The sequence below is a fragment of the Bos indicus x Bos taurus genome, chromosome 11, assembly GCF_003369695.1.
Source record: "Bos indicus x Bos taurus breed Angus x Brahman F1 hybrid chromosome 11, Bos_hybrid_MaternalHap_v2.0, whole genome shotgun sequence".
NCBI classification, from domain to species: domain Eukaryota; kingdom Metazoa; phylum Chordata; class Mammalia; order Artiodactyla; family Bovidae; genus Bos; species Bos indicus x Bos taurus.
In genome coordinates, this window is record NC_040086.1 from 45,809,901 (window position 1) to 45,833,212 (window position 23,312).

Here is a 23,312-nt window from a genome sequence, read left to right on the forward strand (position 1 = left end):
GGACCAGCAGTGTTGGAGGGCATTCTAGGCAGGTGAGGTGGACTGTGACTCCCAGCAAAGGAAAGGATGCTGACAGCAGAGACTCAAGAAAAACATTCATTATTCTTATATTTTGACTTGTTCTGTAGTTTCTTTGGGATTTTTTTTTCTTTTTCTTCGCCGCCTCCCGACCACCTGTGTAGTTGCCAATTTTATTAGCACTATGAAATCTATTTAAGCTTTTGAGATTTTTTTTTCAGTCAGACTTTTTATTTCTGTTATAAACTTCTGCCTCTCTGTTAGCTTTGTGCAGTTCTATAGAGTTTTCTTTTTCTTTTTTAATTTTAATTTTTAAATTATTTAAACATTATTTTTCTACATTTACTCCTTTGTTTGCTTTTAATATTATTTTCCCCTGGCAGTTAATCTTTAATATATATAAATCTTCTTATCTACCTTTATTTAACTTTGCATTTCTAGTCTTTCTTTCTTTTTCTCACCATATTTGTTAGTTTTGTTTTCATTGCTTTATTCCCCAGTTGATACCTTTGTTTAGTTTTGCTTTCCAGTTTGTGCTTTAGTTAGTTTTATTCTTAATTGGTGAATATCATTTTTGGCTTCCTTTGTTCACTGGGTCAATCTACTGTACTTTATTGTCATTGGACTGTTTTGATTTTGCTTATGGCTATACATATGCATGTATATTCCATTATTTTAATTATTATTTACCTGATTTTGTAATTGCCATTTGTGTGGGGTCAGCTTTGGTTTCTCATTTTTGGGTATTTGTCTTAATCCCATTTAATGCCATAACAAACCACCTGTGGAATCTCTGTTCCTGGTCAGAGATCAAGCCCTGAACCTTTGGAATGGGAGCACTGTCTCCAAGACCCTAGACTACCAGAAAACTCCTAACCCTAGGGAGTATCAAATAGTGAGAACTCCCATAAAGGCAACCACTTGTCTACAAGATCCAGCATCACCCAACTACCAGTAGCACCCTGTGCAGGACGCCTCATCCAAACAACAAACCAGACAAAAATACAAACCAAATCATCAGTAGACAGGATTACCATTTCACTCAGTCCTGCCCATCAGAGGAAAAGAAAAACTCACCTCCTACCACCAGAACCCAAGCACAAGTTACAGCCTATATGAAGCTTACACAAACCACTGGACCAAACTTATGAGGGCAGAAACCAAAAGAAAGAAAGAATTAAACCTTGAAGCCTGGAAAAAGGAGACCTCAAACACAATAAGTTTTTTAAAAGATAACGAAAAGACAGAGAAATACAGCACAAATGAAGGAAAAAACTAGAAACACACAAGTCCAAATAAATGAAGAGGAAATAGGAAAACTACCTGAAAAAGAATTCAGAATAATGATAGTAAAGTGATCCAAAACCTTGAAAATAAAATGCAGAAAATGCAAGAATCAATTAACAAAGACCTAGAAAAATTAAAGAATACAAAGACAACACAATTACTGAAATTAAAAATACTCTAGAAGAAATCAATAGCAGAATATCTGAAGCAGAAGAATGGATCAGTGAGCTGGAAAATAAAATGGTGGGAATAACTGCTGAAAAGCAGAATAAAGTAAAAAGAATGAAAAGAACTGAGGATAGTCTCAGAGCTCTCTGGGACAATATTAAACACACCAACATTTGAATTATAAGGTTCCCAGAAGAAGAAGAGAAAAAGAAAGGTTAAGAGAAAATTTTTGAGGAGATTATAATTGAAGATTTCCCCAACATGGGAGAGGAAATAGTCAGTCAAGTCCAAGAGGCACCAAGAGTCCCGTACAGGATAAACCCAAGGAGAAACACACCAAGACACATACTAATCAAACTAACAAAGATTAAACACAAAGAAAGAATATTAAAAGGAGCAAAGGAAAAGCAACATGTAACATCCAAGGGAAATCCTTAACAGCTGATCTTTCAGCAGAAACTCTGCAGGCCAGAAGGGAATGGCAGGATATATTTAAAGTACTGAAAGGCAAAAATCTACAACCAAGATTACTACCCAGGAAGGCTCTCATTCAAAATTGATGGAGAAATCAAAAGCTTTATAACAAGCAGTTAAGAGAATTCAGTACAAGCAAACAAGCTTTATAACAACAGTTAAAGGGATGTATATAGTCAGGAAGTACAAGAGAAGTTAAAGTTCTACAAAAACAAATCCCAAACAATTAAGAAAATAGCAACAGGAACATATATGTCAAAATTACTTTAAATGTAATTTTTAGACTGATGCTAAAGCTGAAACTCCAATACTTTGGCCACCTCATATGAACAGTTGACTCATTGGAAAAGACTCTGATGCTGGGAGGGATTGGGGGCAGGAAGAGAAGGGACGACAGAGGATGAGATGGCTGGATGGCATCACTGACTCAATGGACATGAGTTTGGGTGAACTCCGGGAGTTGGTGATGGACAGGGAGGCCTGGCGTGCTGTGGTTCATGGGATCGCAAAGAGTCGGACACGACTGAGTGACTGAACTGAACTGAATGTAGCTAAGTTGGTAAATAATCTGCCTGCAATGCAAGAGACCTGGGTTTGATCCCTGGGGCGAGAAGATCCTCTGGAGAAGGAAATGGCAACCCACTCCAGTATTCTTGCCTGGAGAATCCCATGGACAGAGGAGCCTGGCAGGCTACAGTCCATGGGGTCACAAGAGTCGGACATGGCTTAGTGACTAAACCAACACCAACCAGCCACCAATGGAGAAACAGACATGGAGAACAGACTTATGGAGATGGGGAGAGGGGAGGAGAGGGTTAAATGTATGGAGAAAGTAACATGAAAACTTACATTACCATAAGTAAAATAGATAGCCAGTGGGAATTTGCTGTATGTCTCAGGGAACTGAAACAGGAGCTCAGTATCAACCTGGAGGGATGGAATCGGGAGGGAGATGGGAAGAAGATTTGAGAGGGAGGGGACATATGTACACCTATGGGTGGTTCATGTTGACATTCATAAGTCTGACAGAAAGCAATGAAATTCTATAAAGCAATTATCCTTCAATTAAATATAAATAAGCAAAAAAGAAACCCCGCTGCCAACTTTCCCTACATCTCAGCACAGTGGAAAGTGAGCTGAGCATTGAAGTCCTTGATATTTAGAGTTTGGACTCTACAAAAGACCATTCCAATTGGGTCTGCTTTGCAAAAGGTCCAAAGGAAGAGATGTTTATCTTTATCTGACTGTTCCTCACAGAGACTACTTGACATAAGAAGTACCTTAAAGATTCACATTAGATAATGTGAGATGTGGTAAGGAAATGAGGGGAAAGTTGCAGAGGTTTTCATTTAGTTCAGGCACCATCCTTCCTTCCAGACCCATGTGCTCTAGTGTTTAGGTCAAATTTCACATGTCTTACTCATGTATCACAGCAGTTCAACAGACGATGACCGAATGGGACCACCTGTGCGGCGATCATGTCACTGAATTGCTGAAATATGTCAAGGAAACCACAGCCTTGTTTGCCCAACAGCAAAAATCTCTTGAGACAAGGCACAGTGTATGTATTTGAATCCCAGAAAGTATGCCTCAGGACTCCCCTGGTGGCGCAGTGGATAAGACTCTGCCTCCCAATGCAGGAGACAAGAGTTCAATCCCTGGTCTGGGAAGATTTCACATGTGGTATGCAGAGCAACTAAGTCCATGTGCTGTGACTACTGAACCCACCTGCTACAGCTACTGAAGCCCACACTCCCATGCCCATGTGCCACAACAGGAAAAGCCACGGCAATGAGAAGCCGGAGCACCACAACTAGAGAGTAGCCTTTGCTTGCCACAGCTAGAGAAAGCCTGCACAGCAGCAAAGACCCAGCACAGCCAAAAATAAATAAATAAAAATTTTTTAAATAGATTAAAACAAAGAAAGTATATCTCCTGGAAAGTGTTCCATGACCAGGGTCCCATGTACCACAGGATGAAGATAAAGATGTATGTGTGTCAGGAAGCAAGCATTTAAAGATGCACAAAACAGTAGATAATCTTGGAGGCCTGCAACTGGAGGAGAGTAGAGGAGGGGTCCTTTGGCTTGACAGGTGAGATCCTGGAGAAAGGTGGATCTCCATGACCTCTTGCTTCTTCCTCTCATTTCTCTCCTCTCTTCCTTATCATTGTTTTGTCATGATGCTCTCCTTCTCAGCATGTGAGGTATGTAACTCCACTAACTAGAGTCATCACTGAATTAGCATCATGATTCTAGATGCTAACATAAGTACTGGGACTATTATCAGATCAGATCAGATCAGATCAGTCGCTCAGTCGTGTCCAACTCTTTGTGACCCCATGAATCGCAGCATGCCAGGCCTCCCTGTCCATCACCAACTCCCGGAGTTCACTGAGACTCATGTCCATCGAGTCAGTGATGCCATCCAGCCATCTCATCCTCTGTCATCCCCTTCTCCTCCTGCCCCCAATCCCTCCCAGCATCAGAGTCTTTTCCAATGAGTCAACTCTTCCCATGAGGTGGCCAAAGTTACTGGAGTTTCAGCTTTAGCATCATTCCTTCCAAAGAAATCCCAGGGCTGATCTCCTTCAGAATGGACTGGTTGGATCTCCTTGCAGTCCAAGGGACTTGCAAGAGTCTTCTCCAACACCACAGTTCAAAAGCATCAACTCTTCTGTGCTCAGCCTTCTTCACAGTCCAACTCTCACATCCATACATGACCACAGGAAAAACCATAGCCTTGACTAGATGGACCTCTGTTGGCAAAGTAATGTCTCTGCTTTTTAATACACCGTCTAGGTTGGTCATAACTTTCCTTCCAAGGAGTAAGCGTCTTTTAATTTCATGGCTGCAGTCACCATCTGCAGTGATTTTGGAGCCCAGAAAAATAAAGTCTGACACCGTTTCCACTGTTTCCCCATCTATTTACCATGAAGTGATGGGACCAGATGCCATGATCTTCATTTTCTGAATGTTGAGCTTTAAGCCAACTTTTTCACTCTCCACTTTCACTTTCATCAAGAGGCTTTTTAGTTCCTCTTCACTTTCTGCCATAAGGGTGGTGTCATCTGCATATCTGAGGTTATTGATATTTCTCCCAGCAATCTTGATTCCAGCTTGTGTTTCTTCTATTACAGGAACAGTCATATACAACTTGTAAAAGAAACAAAGCCTTCCTTTCTCTATGGATATGGTCTTTCTTTTCTCAACCTTATGAAAAACAAAAATATTATAAACATTCTACTGCTTTTACACAATAAAGTGAAAGTCATTCAGTTGTCTCTGGCTTTTTGTGACCCAATGGACTATACAGTCCAGTGGAATTCTCCAGGCAATTCTACTGGAGTGGATAGCCATTCCCTTTTCCAGGGGATCTTCCCAACCTAGGAGTTGAAGCAGATTGCACGCAGATTCTTTACCAGCTGAGCTACCAGGGGAGCCCAATAAGAAATAAAGTTTTTGTTGCTGTTGTTTGTTTTTCTAAACACCTGTATCACAATTATTTCAAGGAGACTCATTAAAGGTTAATGGAGAAACAGACTCATCAAGAAAAGAGGCTCTCACAGAAGTGGGGAATCTGACCTCAGTGTACCAGCAAAAGACTGGTTCAGACTGTTCCATTTTGTTAGAATGCATGTCAGGTTGTCATCATCTGAAAGTGCTAATTGGTTTAGTTTCAATGCTCTTACATGGTGCTTTTATCCAACACTCAGACAAGGACAATTATTTAGAATTTTGTTAGTGCATTTTCCTTACAAAGAATCCAAGTGGTTGTGCTTTTTTGCTCTCCACCTTTAAGCACAAATGCTTTGTCAGGAGCCTCACCAACTTGTCACATAAAATCCAAATCAGAATCTGAGCAGGAAGAAGAACATGCCTAAAGGAAATCTTAACGTGTTGCTTTCTGGAGAATAGAGGCTGTGACAGATCCCACATCACAAGAAGGGGTAGACCTCCCTAAGGAGCATACACTGGGGCAAGAAGTGGATGTAATTCTTAGAGCTTTGCATGTGCATACACATGTGATTGATAAATATGCCCTGAGATTCCATACTCGAAATAGATACAGCTCCACAGACACACCAAAACTACACCGAAAATTATCACAGGAAGGTCAATTAAGAGAAAGATGGAATTATTAACGGAACCAATCTGACAGCACAAGAAAATCTCTGCATAGATTGTTTTTAAAATATAAATAAAGTAAGTAGGGACCAACAGAAAATTAGCATGAGTCTTTTCAAGTAGGCAGACTGGAGTCCAGTATGAAATGACCTGGAAAAATGTTGAGAGCAGTGAAAATATTGCTTGATGTTGTTATAACATCTGTGCTCCTTTCACTTACTTAACTTCTCAGAGCTTTGGTTTTCCTTCCAAAAAAAATAATGCTAATAATAATAACAACCTACCCCATATAATTTCCCAGAGGGTTAAATAAATAGTACAGATACAACACTAAGAACTAAGCTTGACATATATTGGGTTGGTCAAAATGTTCTCCTGTGGTTTAACACAACATCTTATGAAAAAAAAATTGCCAACACATTATAAGGATTCTGCCACTGGCAGCTATTACTGGCATTCTAGGGCAAAAGGAGAAGGGGTGGCAGAGGATGAGATGATTAGCTAGTTTGAGCAAACTACGTGAGATGGTGGAGAGTTCTGACAAAAGGAGGTCCCCTTGAGAAGGGAATGGCAAACCACTCCAGTATTCTTGCTTTGAGAACCCCATGAACAGTATGAAAAAGCAAAAAGATAGGACACTGAAAGATGAACTCTCCAGGCTGGTAGGTGCCCAATATGCTACCTGAGAAGAGTGGAGAAATTACTCCAGAAAGAATGAGATGGAGCCAAAGCGAAAACAACACCCAGTTGTGTATATGACTAGTGATGAAAATAAAGTCCGATGCTGTAAAGAGCAATATTGCATAGGAACCTGGAGTGTTAGGTCCATGAATCAAGGTAAATTAGAAGTGGTCAAACAGGAGATTGTAAGAGTGAGCATCGACATTTTAGGATTCAGTGAACTAAAATGGACTGGAATGGGCAAAATTAACTCAGGAGACCATTGTATATACTATGGTGGGCAAGAATCCCTTAGAAGAAATGGAGTAGCCATCATAGTCAACAAAAGAGTCCAAAATGCAGTATTTGGATACAATCTCAGAAACGACAGAATGATCTCTGTTCCTTTCCAAGGCAAACCATTCAATATCACAGTAATCCAAGTCTATGCCCCAACCACTAAAGCCAAAGAAGCTGAAGTTGAGTGGTTCTATGAAGACCTACAACACCTTCCAGAACTAACACCCAAAAAAGATGGCCTTTTCATCTTAGGGGACTGGAATGCAAAAGAAGTAAGTCAAGAGATACCTAGAGTAACAGGCAAATTTGACCTTGGAGTACAAAATGAAGCAGGGCAAAGGGTAACAGTTTTGCCAAGAGAATGCACTGGTCATAGCAAACACCCTCTTCCAACAACACAAGAGAAGACTCTACACATGGACATCACCGGATGGTCAACACTGAAATCAAATTAATCATATTCTTTGCAACCGAATGGAGAAGTTCTGTATAGTCAGCAAAAAAAGACTGGGAGCTGACTATGGCTCAGATCATAAATTCCTTATTGCCAAATTCAGACTTAAATTGAAGAAAGTAGGGAAAACCACTAGACCATTCAGTTATGACCTAAATCAAATCTCTTACGATTATATAGTAGAAATGACCAATAGATTCAAGGCATTCGATCTGATAGACAGAGTGCTTGAAGAACTATGGACAGAGGTTTGTGACATTGTACAGGAGGCGGGGATCAAGACCATCCCCAAGAGAAAGAAATGCAAAAAGGCAAAATGTCTGAAGAAGACTTACAAATGGCTGAGAAAAGACAAACTAAAGGCAAAGGAGAAAAGGAAAGATATACACATCTGAATGTAGAGTTCCAAAGAACAGCAAGGAGAGATAAGAAAGCCTTCCTCAGTGATCAATGCAAAGAAATAGAGGAATACAATAGAATAAGAAAGACTAGGAATCTCTTCAAGAAAATTAGAGATACCAAGGGAACATTTCTTGCACAAATGGGCACAATAAAGGACAGAAATGGTATGGACCTAACAAAAGCAGAAGATATTAAGAAGAGATGGCAAGAATACACCCAGGAACTATACAAAAAAAAATCTTCATGACCCAGATAACTATGATGGTGTGATCACTCACCTAGAGCATGACAGCCTGGAATGCAAAGTCAAATGGGCCTTAGGAAGCATCACTACGAACAAAGCTAGTGGAGGTGATGGAATTCCAGTTGAGCTATTTCAAATCCTAAAAGATAATGCTGTGAAAGTCCTACACTCAGAATGCCAGCAAATTTGGAAAACTCAGCAGTGGCCACAGGACTGAAAAATGTCAGTTTTCATTCTAGTCCCAAAGAATGGCAATGCTAAAAAATGTTCAAACTACCACACAAGTGTACTCATCTCACACACTAGCAAAGTAGTGCTCAAAATTCTCCAAGCAAGGCTTCAACAGCACACGAACTGTGAACTTCCAGATGTTCAATCTGGATTTAGAAAAGGCAGAGGAACCAGAGATCAAATTGCCATCAACAGCTAGATCATCAAAAAAGCAAGAGAATTCCAGAAAAACGTCTACTTCTGCATTATTGACTATGCCAAAGCCTTTGACTGTGTGGATCACAAGAAACTGTGGAAAATTCTTCAAGAGATGGGAATACAGACCACTTAACCTGCCTCTTGAGAAATCTGTATGCAGGTCAAGAAGGAACAGTTAGAACCAGGCATAGAACAACAGACTGGTTCCAAATTGGGAAAGGAGTATGCCAAGGCTGTATATTGTCACCCTGCTTATTTAACATCTAGCAGAGTACACCACGTGAAATGCCAGGCTAGATGAAGCACAAGCTGGAATCAAGATTTCCAGGAGGAATATCAATAACCTCAGATATGCAGATGACACCACCCTTATGGCAGAAAGTGAAGAAGAACTAAAGAGCCTCTTGATGAAAGTGAAAGAGGAGAGTGAAAAAGCTGGTTTAAAACTCAACATTCAGAAAACTAAGATCATGGCATCCGGTTCCATCACTTCATGGCAAATAGATGGGGGAACAATGGAAGCAGTGACAGACTATTTTTCGGGCTGCAAAATCACTGCAGATGGTGAGTGCAGCCATGAAATTAAAAGATACTTGCTCCTTGGAAGAAAAGCTACCAACCTAGACTGCATATTAAAAAGCAGGGACATTATTTTGCCAACAAAGTTCTGTCTAGTCAAAGCTATGGTTTTTCCAGTAGTCATGTACGGATGTGAGAGTTGGACTATAAAGAAAGCTGAGTGCCAAAGAGTTGATGCTTTTGAACTGTGGTGTTGGAGAAAACTCTTGAGAGTCCCTCAGAGAGAAAAGATTTCAAATCAGTCAATCCCAAAGGAAATCAGTCCTGAATATTCATCGGAAGAACTGATGCTGAAGCTCCAATACTTTGGCCACCTGATGTGAAGAACTGACTCATTTGAAAAGACCGTGATGCTGGGAAAGATTGAAGACAGGAGGAAAAGGGGACGACAGAGGATGAGATAGTTGGATGGCATCACCGACTCAATGGACATGAGTTTGAGTAAATTCCAGGAACTGGCAATGAAAAGGGAAGCCTGGCATGCTGTAGTCCATGGGGTCACAAAGATTCAGACACAAGTGAACTGAACTGTACTGAACAAGGCCCCAGTTCCCAGGTTCACAGACACATGTTTCCTGGCTGTTTCAGAGTTATGTAAAGACACTGCTAGGACACATTGTACCATTCCATGAAAAAAAGATGTCATTGTACAGTGTTCTGTGAGTGTTGGCTGCCATACTGGCTTTTACTCTGATTAGATGAAACTACTGTCAAATGACTTCCCAGCAAGAAGAGGCAAGCAGCCTGTTGCTTACAGAAACATGAAAAACTTGACCAAATCTGTTGTTACAATGAAGAGAAACATGAACGAGTATGCTTTCCTGGCAGGTTTGTGGCTGTGATTATACAGGTTTCACAGGGGAAAAATACTCCTTTTGCCATCAGGCCCCAATTCCCAAGTTCACAAAAACATGTTTCCCAGCAGCTTCAGAGCTGTGTGAAGACACCACTAGGACACAGTGTGACATTCCATCAGAAAAGAGGTCAGGGGAGAGTGTTCTGTGAGTGCTGACCGCCATACCTGCTGTTACACTGATGAGGTGAAAATGTACCACACATGACTTCCAAGGAAGAAGTGTCAAGCAGCTTGTTTCTTTCAGAAAACTCAAAATCCTGACCAAAGCTGTTGTTGTAATGAAAAGCAAAGTGAACCAGTGTGTTTTTCTGGCGTGTTTAGGCTGCAATTACCGAGCTTTCATAGGTGGAAAATATAGATTTTTTAGCATAATGGCCCAATGCCCAGGTTCACAAAAGTATGTTTCCTGGCTGTTTCAGAGTTTTGTAAAGACAAACCTAGGACACAGTGTACCAATCCACAAGAAAAGATGTTCAGGGAGAGTGTTCTGTGAGTTTTCATTGCCATACCTATTGTTACCCTGATTAGTGGAAACAGTTTTGTCAGATGAGTTCCCAGCAGAAATGGCAAGTAGCCAATTTTCAGTTTAGTTGCTCAGTCATGTCTGACTCTTTGAGACCCCATGGACTGTAGCACATCAGGCTTCTCTGTCCATCACCAACTCCTGGAGCATGCTCAAACTCATGGTGATGTCATGCAATCATCTCATCCTCTGTCGACCCCTTCTCCTGCCTTCAATCTTTCCCAGCATCAGGGTCTTTTCAAATGAGTCAGCTCTTTGTATCAGGTGGCCAAAGTATTGGAGTTTCAGTTTCAACATCAGTCCTTCCAATGAACACCCAGGACCGATCTTCTTTAGGATGGACTGGTTGGGTCTCCTTGCAGTTCAAAAGACTCTCAAGAGTCTTCTCCAACACCACAGTTCAAAAGCATCATTTCTTCTGTGCTCAGCTTTCTTCACAGTCCAACTCTCACATCCATACATGACTACTGGAAAAACCATAGCCTTGATAAGACGGACCTTTGTTGGTAAAGTAATGTCTCTGCTTTTTAATACGCTGTCTAGGTTGGTCATAACTTTCCTTCCAAGGAGTAGGTGTCTTTTAATTTCATGGCTGCAGTCACCATCTGCAATGATTTTTGAGCCCCCAAAAATAAAGTCTGCCACTGTTTCCCTATCCATTTGCCATGAAGTGATGGGACAGGATGCCATGATCTTAGTTTTTTTTAAGACACTCCTAGGACACAATATACCAATCCATGAGAAAGGAGGGTAGGGATGAGTGTTCTTGAATGTTGACTGCCATACATGTTGCTACCCTGATTAGGTGAAATGGTATGTCATATGACTCTCAGCAAGATATGACAAGCAGCCTGTTTCTTTCAGAAAATCCAAAAACTAGACCACAACTGTTGTAATAAAGAGAAAAGTGATCTAGTGTGCTTTTCTGGCAGATTTGAGGCTGTAATTATCCAGCTTCCCTGGGTGGAAAATACAGCTTTTATCATAAGGGCCTATTCCCATCTTCAAAAACCAAGTTTCCTGGCTATTTCAGAGTTGTCTAAAGACACACCTAGAACACACTCTGCCATTCCCTGAGAACAGATGTCATTGGAGACTGTTCTGTGAGTGCTGACTGCCATACATGTTGTTACTCTGATGACAAGAAACTGTTTTGTCTGATGACTTCCCTGCAAGAAGTTGGAAGCATCCTTTCTATTTTAGAAAACTCAAAATCATGAAAACTGTTGTAATTACAGATGCGGCTTTCACTGGGTGAAACACTTATTTTGCCATTAGTCCCATTCCCAGGTTCAGAAAATCATATTTCTCTGCAGTTTCAGAGCTGTATAAAGACACTCCTATGATGCATTGAATCATTCCATGAAAATAGATGTCAGGGGAGAGTGTTTTGTGAATCCTGTTTACCACACCAGTTGTTTCTCTGATTATGTGAAACTGTATGTCAGATGACTTCCCAGTAAAACATGCCAAGCAGATTGTTGAGCTTGTTGCTTTAAGAAAACTTAAGACTTGACCAGAGCTGTTCTTGCAATGAAGAGAAAAATTAACCAGTGTGTTTTTCAGGCAAGTTTGAGGCTCCAATATTCCAGCTTCCACAGGTGCAAAATAAAGCTTTTTTTTACCATACCATAAGGGCCAATACCCATAACAGCTACTTCTTTAGGACAAAATACAGCAGTCAAAAGTCTCTCACTCTCTGTGTTGCTGTAATGAAGAAATAAAAGAACCAGACTGTTTTTCAAGGTAGGCCTCAACTATCCAGCTTCCACAGGTAAAATATTGCTTTTGCTATCTGACCCCACAATCTAGGCTCACTAAAGCAACTTTCTCTGCAGTTTCTTAGCAGTGTGAAAAGACACACCTAGGACCAACTGCACCCTTTCATGAGTGAAGATGTCTAGGGAGAGTGTTTTGTGAGTGTTGACTGCCATATCTGTTATTATCCTTATTAGGCAAAGCTGTACTATCTGATAACTTCCCAGAAAATAGTGGAAAGCAGCCTGTTTCAGAAAACTCACTTAATTGACCAAATTTTTAGCTTTAATGAAGAGATAAATGAAACAGAGTGTTCTTTGGGGAGTCTGAGGTTGCAAATTTCTTGCTTTCCCAGGGGAAGAAAAAAACTGCTTTTGCCATCAAGCACAATACCCAGGATCACAAAAGCAGCTTTACTGAAGTTTCCAAGCAGTGTCAAAGACACGCTTAGGACACACTGCACGCTTCCATGAGAAGAGATGTTTCAGGAGAGTGTTCTTTGAGTGTTGACTGCCATACCTGTTGTTACCCTGATGAGGCCAAAAAACTGTGATGTCTGATAAATTCTCAGCAAAGGGTAGCAAGCAACCCATTTCTTTCAAAAAACTCAGAAGCTCAACCAAAGTTTTTGCTATAATGAAAATGATCCAGAGTGTTTTTCTGGCAGTTTTGAGGTTAGAACGCTTTAGTTTTCACAGGGAGGAAAACACTGCTTTTGTCATCTGGCCCAAATATACAGGCTCAGCAATGCAACTTTGCCTGCAGATCCTGAGCAGTGTAAAATACACACCAAGACACACTGCCCCTCTCATGAGTAAAGATGTCTGAGTAGAGTTTTCTGTGAGTGGGGAGTGTCATATCTGTTATTACCCTAATTAGGCAAATTATACTGTCTGATGACGTCCTAGCAAGTAGTGGCTCTCATCCTGTTTCTTTCAGAATACTCATATGCTTGACTAAATTTTTTGCTTCAGTGAAGAGATAAATGATCCAGAGTGTATTTCTGACAGGTTTGAGGCTGACCTTTCTAGCTCTCATAGGGTAAAGTACGGCTTTTGCCATCAGGCCCCAATATTCAGGCTCAAAAAAAGCATCTTCCCCTGAAGTTTCTGAGCCGTGTACAAAACCCACTTAGGACATGTCGCACCCTCCCGTGAGAAAAGATGTCTGGGGAGAATGTTAAGTATATGTTGATGCCACACACGTCATTACCCTAATTAAGCCAAACTGTACTGTGTGACGACTTCTCAGCAAGGAGTGGCAAGAAGCTTGTTTCTTTCATAAAACGAATTAGCTTTACCAAAGGTTTTGCTATAATGAAGAGAAATGATCCAGAGTGTTGTTCTGGCAGGTTTGAGGCTGAAACTCTCTCTTGTTTTCAAAGGGGGAAAATACTGCATTTGCCATCAGGCCCCAATATCCAGGCTAACAAAAGCAGCTTTCCCCGCAGTTTCCGAGCAGTGTAAAAGACACAGCTAGGGCCCACTGCACTCTTTCATGAGTTAAGATGTCTGAGGAGAGTGTTCTGTGTGTGTTGACTTCCATACCTGCTGTTACCCTGATTAGGTGAAACTGCGTTGCCTGATGACTTACGAGCATATAGTAGCAAGTAGCCTGTTTCTTTCAGAATAGTCAGATGCTTGACCAAATTTTTTGCTCCAATGAAGAGATAAATGATCCAGAGTGTATTTCTAGCGGTCTTGTGGCCTGCCCTCTCTAGCTCTCACAGGGGTAAAATAATGCTTTTGCTGTAAAGAAGAGATAAATGATCTTGAGTGTTTTCCTGTCAGGTTTCAGGCTGCAACTCTAGCTTTCACAGGAGAAAAGTACTGCTTTTGCCGTCAGGTCCCACTATCCAGGCTCACAAAATCAGCTTTCCCCGCAGCTTCTGAGCAATGTAAAAGACACAATGAGGACACACTGCACCCTTTCATGAGTAAAGATGTCTGGAAAGAATGTTCTGTAAGTGTTGACTGTCATACAATTTATTACCATATTATGCAAAATTGAACTTTCTGAAGACTTCCCAGCAACTACTGGCAAGCAGCCTGTTTCTTTCAGAAAACTCAAATGACTGACCAGAGTTTTTGTTGAAATAAAGGGATAAGTGAAGCAGAGTGCTTTTCTTCTGGGTTTGAGGCTGGAACTCTCAGACTTTCACAGGGGAAATATACTGCTTTTGCCATCAGACTCCCATAACCAAGCTCACAAAGGCAGCTTTCCCTGCAGTTTCTGAGGAGCATAAAAGACACAACGAGGACACACTGCACCCTTCCATGAGAACAGGCGTCTGAGCCAAGAGTTCTGTGAGTTTTGATTGCCATACCCTCTGTTAACCTGATTAAGTCAACTGTACTGTGTGAAGACTTCACAGCAAGGAATGGCAAGCAGTCCGTTTCACTCAAAAAATTCAAATGCTGACCAAAGTTGTCGCTGCAATGAAGAAATAAAGGAACCAGAGGTTTTTTCCAAGGCAGATTTGAGGCCGCAACTATCTAGCTTTCACAAGTGGAAAATACTGAATTTACCATCAGTCCCTAAGATCCAGGCTCACAAAAACAGCTTTCCCTGCAGTTTCTGAGCAGTGTATAAGATACACCCAGGACACACCGCACCATTTTATGAGTAAAGATATCTGGGGGGAGTGTTCTTTCAATGTTGACTGCCATACCTATTGTTACCCTGATTAGGCAAAACTGTACTATCTATGTCTTCCCAGCAAGCAGTGACAAGCAGCTTGTTACTTTCATAAAACTCAAATGCTTGACCCAAGATTTTGCTGTAATTAAGATATAAATGATCAAGACTGCTTTTCTGGCAGGTTTGAAACTGCAACTCTCTAGCTCTCACAGGGAGAAAATACTGTTTTTACCATCAGGGCCCCGTACCCAGGCTCTCAAAAACAACTTACCTTACTTACCTCACAGTTTCCAAGCAGTGTAAATCACACACCTAGGACACACTACACACTTTGATGAATAAAGGTGTATGGAGAGAGTATTCTGTGAGTGTTGACTGTCACACCTGTTGTTACCCTGATTAGGCCACACTCTACTATGTGAAGACCCCAGCAAGGAGTGGCAAGCAGCCTGTTTCATTCAGAAAACTCAGGTGCAGACAAAAGTTGTTGCTGACATCAAGAGATAAAAGAACCAGAGTATTTTTCAAACAGATTTGAGTCTGCAACCTTCTAGCCTCAAGGTGGGAAAACACCGCTTTTGCCATCTGGCCCTGCAGTTTCTGAGCAGTGTAAAAGACACGCATAGAACACGCTGCGCCCGTTCATGAGGAAACACGTCTTGGGAAAGAGTTCTGCGAGTGTTGACCTCCATATCGGTTGTTTCCCTGATTAGCTGGAACTGTACTGTCAGTTGACTTCCCAACAAGTAGGGACAAGCAGACTGTTTCTTTCAGAAAACTCAAATGCTTGACCAAACTTTTTGTTGTAATGAAAAGATAAATGAATCAGAGGCAGGTTTGAGGCTGCAACTCTCTAGCTGTCACAAGGGGAAAATAATGTTTTTGCCACCAGGGCCCAATACCCAAGCTCACAAAAGCAGCTTTACTGCGTGTTCAGCTGAATATTAAAACCACAAACAACTCAGTCAAAAATGGGCAGATGGCCTGAAAAGACATTTATCTAAAGAAGACATACAAATGGCCAAAGAACACATGAAGACATGTATGACATCACTAATTAGTTTTATTTAAAACTAATGAAACCCACAATGAGGTGTCATATCACATGGGTCAGAATGGCCATCATCAAAAAATTTACAAATATTAAAAGGATATAGAGGAAAGGGAATCCTCCTACTTTGTTGGTGGGAATGTAAATTGGTAGAGCCATTATAGAGAACAGTATGGAGGCTCCTTAAAAAACTAAAAATAGACCTACCATATAATATAGCAATCCCATTCCTGGGTATATACCAGATAAAAAGCAAAATTTGAAAAGATATATGCACTGTTTACAATAGCCAGACATGGAAGCAACCTAAATGTCCATCAGGGAGTGATGAATAAAAAAAGATGTAGTATATATCCTAAAGGCGATCAGTCCTGAGTGTTCATTGGAAGGGCTGATGTTGAAGCTGAAACTCCAATACTTTGGCCACCTGATGCGAATAGTTGACTCATTTGAAAAGACTCTGATCCTGGGAAAGATTGAAGGCAGGAGAAGGGGACGACAGAGGATAAGATGGTTGGATGGCATCACCGACTCAATGGACATGAGTCTGTGTAAACTCCTGGAGTTGGTGATGAACAGGGAGGCCTGGTGTTCTGCGGTCCATGGGGTCACAAAGAGTCAGACACAACTGAGTGTCTGTATGAGTGCAACATGTATAACTGATTTACTTTGCTGTATAACAGATAATAAAACATTATAAATCAACTATACTCCAATAAAAATTAATTTAAAAACCTCAAGTGAAATTGAAAGAAGAATAGGAGGAAAGCAGACATTAATCCAGGTATATCAAAGCTTTACAAGCATTTTAGCAACAGAATTGTGTGCTGGGTTCTCAAATTTGACTTTAGTTCTGAGATAACTTCTGGAGGACCTCTCAAAAAGTCAATATTTTCATATGCACACTTGTCTTTTTTGTTAAACTTCTATTAATAGCCTTTTCTGGACAAACTGTGAGTTTTACGGGTTGATAATGTCAATATAAGAACTTAGAGGCCTATGGCAGCTTAGGGTAGACTATGATTCACGTTCTTAGTTCAGGGATTTCTGTAAATGATCACTCATTCATAAATACAAAGGCACACATGCCTTGTGTTTATTTGCTTGCTTGTTTTCCATCCTTGTTCTTACTGATTTAATCCTTGTTCAAAGAAATAACAATATGGGTTTAACTAACATCAGTTGTCAATGGCTTATTAATATTATCAGTTCTCAAATGGGATTTCCAGTTGAAATTCGTCAATTGAAAAAATCTTTTAAATTATCCAGATTTAAAATTGCTATTTCAGTTCAGTTCATTCACTCAGTCGTGTCCAACTCTTTGCAGCCCTATGGACTGCAGCATGCCAGGCTTCCCTGTCCATCACCAACTCCCAGAGCTTGCTCAACCTCAAGTGCATCAAATCAGTGATGCCATCCAACCATCTCACCCTCTGTCACCCCCTTCTTCTCCTGCCTTCAGTCTTGTCCTGGATCAGTGTCTTTTCCAATGAGTCGGTTCTTTGCATCAGGTGGCCAAAGTATTGGAGCTTCAGCTTCAGTATCAGTCCTTCCAATGAATATTCAGGACTGATTTTCTTTAGGATGGACTGGTTTCATTTCCTTGCAGTCCAAGGGACTCTCAAAAGTCTTCTCTAACACCACACTTCAAAAGCATCACTTCTTCAGGGCTCAGCTTTCTTTATGGTCCAATTCTCACTTTCATACATGACTACTGGGAAAACCATAGCTTTGAATAGACAGATAGCAAATAATGCCTCTGCTTTTTAATATGCTGTCTAGGTTGGTCATAGCTTTTCTTCCAATGAGCAAGTGTCTTTTAATTTCATGGCTGCAGTTACCACCTGCAGTGATTTTGGAGCCCAAAAAATAAAGTCACTGTTTCCATTGTTTCCCCATCTATTTGCCATGAAGTGATGGGACCAAATGCCATGATCTTTGTTTTTTGAATGTTGAGTTTTAAGCCAGCTATTCACCACTTCAATATTCTTGCCTTGGGAACCCGATGAACAGTATGAAAAGGCAAAATTGTTATTTGGATATATGTAGAGATGTGGATGCATTTAATCATAAGCTGATTATTATTTTTATGACAACCAGGCATCTTTTACAGGTAGAAACCAGAAGAAAGGACTGTTGTTTGCATGTTACTTGATGAACTCTTAATGACTGAATCCCCACCATCTTCCAGTCTGAGCCTATATGAGGATGGAGTACTGGCCAATGTGAGTAAGTTAATAAAGAAAGTAACGTCAAATGATTTGTTCTTCTGTAGATATCAATGCTGTTAGCAGAGTTATGTTTCTGTATTTTTTTTAAGCATTTCTGCTTTCTTGTGTGCAGAACAGAAGGATCACAGTGACAGGTATACTTTCCATTCTAATGTTAGAACTACTGAGTCTCAGATTGTCTATCAAATCCAGAATGATCTCCATTCCAGAAACAACAGCCTTCCCTTGTTTCTGAAAGTTTAAAAGTACTTGAGTTAGTAGTAATATTAGAATTTATTTCCCTTTTATTATTTTATCAAAAAAATGTCATTTCTCTTGAGGTCTTTTTCATTTTACTCCTTTTTTCCTATTTTGTACCCTCTCCAGCATGTACTCTAATATTTTCCACAAAACAAACTCCTATCCATCTTTCAATAAACTTGTCCTTCCCAGATGGCTCACAGATAAAGAATCTGCCTGCAATGCAGGAGACATGGGTTCTATCCCTGGATTGGGAAGATCCTCTGGAGAAGGAAATGGCAATCCACTTGAGTATTCTGGCCTAGACAGTCCCATGGACAAAAGAGCCTGGCAGTCCACGGGGCTGCAAAAGAATCAGACGTGACTTTGTGACTAAACAAGGATCTTAAGCGGTATCTGGGAGCCTGTCAATTCCTCTGGCTTTTACTTACTTACAAAAGAATTTTTTCAAAAGTTGAGCATCTGTATACCTTTATTAACATTCATAAAAGAGATTGTCTTGATTCTTATTTTGTCCTGATAATGTGCCTGACTAGCCTATTCTTTTATACATCAAAAGGTGGAAAAAATCAAGTTCAGAATTTCCATCAGACTTCTGGAGAATTAGCTAAATAGTGAATACATAGCTAAAGAGTGAAGACAGGGTGCATTACTTACCTTGACTCTTAGCTTGTCGGGGGTGGTAACCGGGACCTGGTGTCTACTCGTATTGCCTGCACCTGCTGACCTATAGCCACCATATGTTAGAGCATCTCCTTCCACGTTGGCCAGGCTGGTGTCCAGATAGGCAATGCCTGCTGGGAGCTCTACTGCCTAGAACACAGCATCCAGCCTGATGGCCAGATGCCAAGTGACAAGACTATTGGGGGAGAAGATGACACCTTCAACACCTTCTTTCAGTGAGACAGGTGCTGGCAAGCGTGTGCCCAGGGCAGTGTCTGCAGACCTGGAACCCACAGTTATTGATGAGGTTCGCACTGGCACCTACTTCCAGCTCCTCCACCCTGAGCAGCTTATCACAGATAAAGAAGATGCTGCCAGTAACTGTGCCTGAGGTCACTATACCATTGGCAAGGAGATCATTGATCTTGTCTTGGACCGAATTTGGAAATTGGCTGACCAGTGCACAGGTCTCCAGGGCTTCTTGGTTTTCACAGCTTTGGTGGGGGAACTGGTTCTGAGTTTGCCTCCCTGCTGATGGAACATCTCTCTGTTGATTATAGCAAAAAGTCCAAGCTGGAATTATTTATTTACCCAGCCCTCCAGGTTTCCACAACTGTAGTTTAGCCCTACAACACCATCCTCACCACCACACCATCCTGGAGCATCTGATTTTGCCTTCATGATAGACAATGAGGCCATCTATGACACCTGCTGTAGAAACCTTGATATTGAGCACCCAACCTACATGAATCTTAACTGCCTATTAGCCAGATAGTGTCCCCAATCACTGCTTCCCTGAGGTCTGATGGAGCCCTGACTGTGGATCTGACAGAGTTCCAGACCAACCTGGTGCTCTATCCCCACATTCACTTCCCTCTGGCCACATACACCCCTGTCATCTCTGCAGAGAAAGCCTACCATGAACAGCTTTCTGTAGCAGAGATCACCAATGCTTGCTTTGAGCCATCCAACCAGATGGAGAAATGTGACCCTCGTGATGGTAAATACATGGCCTGCTGCCTGTTGTACTATGGTGACGTGGTTCCCAAAGATGTTGTACCACCATTGTCACCATCAAGACCAAGTGCATCATCCAGTTTGTGGCCTGGTGCCCCACTTCAAGGTTGGCATTAATTACTAGCTTCCCACTGTGGTACCTGCTGGAGATTTGACCAAAGTCCAGTGAACTATGTGCATGCTGAGCAACACCACAGCCATCACCAAGGTCTGGGTTTGCCTAGACCACAAGTTGACCTGATGTATACCAAGCATGCCCTTGTTCACTGGTATGTGGGTGAGGGCATGGAGGAAGGAGATTTTTCTGAGACCTGTGAGGACATGGTTGCCCTTAAGAAGGATTATGAGGAGGTTGGTGTGGATTCTGTTGAAGGAAAGGGAGAGAAAGGAGAGGAATACTAATTACCATTTCTTTGAGCCCTGCAGCATATCATAATCAGAGCTTCAGCATTAGCTGACAGGTGTAAAAACTTTCTGACTGGATTGTCTTCACTTTCAACTGTGATCATGTATTGCTTTCCCATGTGTACCTGTAACACTTCTGTCTCAAACATAAAGAGTTTAAAGAAAAAAAAAAGGAATGAAGACAATCTGATGATTAGAATGATGATAATGACAATGAAGCTGATCATAAGTAGAATTTAGAAGGTAAAAAAATTCTGGCATCAATTTAAAATAAATCTATTCTGTACTTTCTGCTCAGTTTTTGTAAACCCAAAATGTTTCTAAAAATAAAAATGTTTTAATTTCAAAAATTACAGTAGTATTAGACTTGCCATTAGAGATTGTCATTTAATGATTCAATAAATATTATGATTAATTTAAGAAAATTTAATCCAAAGGATTTAATGCTTTAAGCTTAATGCTTAAAGTTGCTAATGCACAAAACTGCAAAATGCATTGTAGACTTACAGGAAAATTTTAAGAAAATCTTTTAAAAATGACACATGTAAGCAGATTGATATATATTTATCATAGTTCAATAAGGGATGTTAACAAACTAATATATTAAATTGGCAACTTGCACTAGTGAAGATTTTTCCTCCTAAGAATGTTTTTAAGCTTATGAACTATATCTGCCTAGAGCAATCCTAGCAAGCTTTTTAGAAAACTGAAGCAACTGTCAATCAAGGAGACACATGAGAATGTTCTGGTATAAGTTTTCAAAATATTCTTGTCTAAGAAATCAAAGATGACATTAAAAGATGGAGAGTATACCACGTTTCAGGACTGGAAGAATGAATATTGTGAAAATGACTATACCCCACAAAGTAATCTACAGATTAAATGCTGCTGCTGCTGCTGCTGCTAAGTCGCTTCAGTTGTGTCCGACTCTGTGAGACCCCATAGACAGCAGCCCACGAGGCTCCCCCGTCCCTGGGATTCCCCAGGCAAGAACACTGGAGTGGGTTGCCATTTCCTTCTCCAATGCATGAAAGTGAAAAGTGAAAGTGAAGTCACTCAGTCGTGTCTGACTCTGTGCAACCCCATGGACTAAAGCCTACCAGGCTCCTCTGTCCATGGGATTTTCCAGGCAAGAGTACTGGAGTGGGTTACCATTGCCTTCTCCTGATTAAATGCAATCCCTATCAAACTACCAATTGCATTTTTCACAGAACTAGAACAAAAACTTTCACAATTCATATGGAAACACAAAAGATCCCAAATAGCCAAAGCAATCATGAGAAAGAAGAATGGAGCAGGAGGAATCAAGCTTCTTGACTCAAGACTATATTACAAAGTTATAGTCATCAAAACAGTATGGTGCTGGCACAAAAGAGAAATATAGATCAATGGAACAAGAGAGAGATGCCAGAGATAAACCCGTGCATTATATCCAGACACTTTACTTTCAACAAAGAAGGCATGAATATACCATGGGGAAAAGACAACCTCTTCAATACATGGTTCTGGGAAAACTGGATAGCTATGTGCAAAAGGATGAAATTAGAATACCATACATGAAAACAAACGTGATAACCAAACATGAAACCACCATACATGAAAATAAACTCAAAATGGATTAAAGACCTAAATGTTAGACCAGAAACTATGAAACTCTTAGAGGAAAACATAGGCAGAACACTGTACGACATAAATCACGAGATACTCAATGATCCATCTTCTAGAGTAGTGGCAATAAAAACAAAAATAAATACACGGGATCTAATAAAACGTAAAGATTTTGCACAGCAAAGGAAAACATAAACAAGGTGAAAAGACAAGATCAGAATGGGAGAAATAATAGCAACTGAAACAACTGACAAAGGCTTGATCTCCAAAATATACAAGCAGCTCCACACCAGAAAAATAAACAATCCAATCAAAAAGTGAGCATAAGACCTAAACAGACGTTTCTCCAAGGAAGACATACAGATGGTTAATAAATACATGAAAAGATGCTCAACATTGCTCATTATTAGAGAAATGCAAATCAAAACTGCAATGATGTATCACCTCACACTGGTCAGAAAGGCCATCCTCAAAAAATCTAAAAGCTATAAATGCTGGAGACAGTGGGGAGAAAAGGGAACCCTCTTGCACTGCTGGTGGGAATGTAAATAGATACAGCCACCATGGAGAACAGTACTGTTTGTTGTTCAGTCACTAAATTGTGTCTGACTCTTTGCAAACCCAAGGACTTCAGCATGCCAGGTTTCCCTGTCCTTCACTATTTCCCAGAGTTTGCTCAAAGTCATATCCATTGAGTCAGTGATACCATCCAACCTTCCCATTCTCTGACATCCCCTTCTCATCTTGCCTTCAATCTTTCCCAGCATCAGGGTCTTTTCCAGTGAGTCAGCTCTTTATATCAAGTGGTCAAAGTATTAGAGGACAGTATGAAGATTCTTTTAAAAACCTAGGAATAAAATGACCAAATGACCCAACAGTCCTACTAGTGGGCATATTCCCTGAGAAAACCATGATTGAAAAAAACACATGTACTTCAATGTTAATTGCAGCACTGTTAACAAAAGCTAGGACATAGAAGCAACCCAGATGTCCTTTGACAGATGAATGCATAACCAAGCTGTGGTATATATATACCATGGAATATTTCTCAGCCATGAAAAGGAATACACTTGAGTCAATTCTAATGAGGTGGCTAAACCTAGAGCCTATTATACAGAATGAAGTAAATCAGAAAAAGAAAAGCAAATATATTAATGCACATATATGGAATCTAGAAAG

The 23,312-nt window shown here is 40.6% G+C and overlaps 1 long non-coding RNA gene and 1 pseudogene across 1 annotated transcript in view; one reads left to right on the forward strand and one right to left on the reverse strand.

Annotated features, from left to right (window-relative positions):
• The window catches only part of LOC113901265, a 91,244-nt gene that overhangs the window by 24,009 nt on the left and 43,923 nt on the right, over positions 1–23,312 (reverse strand). The window lies entirely within an intron of this gene.
• Positions 19,197–20,522, forward strand: LOC113901264 (annotated as a pseudogene).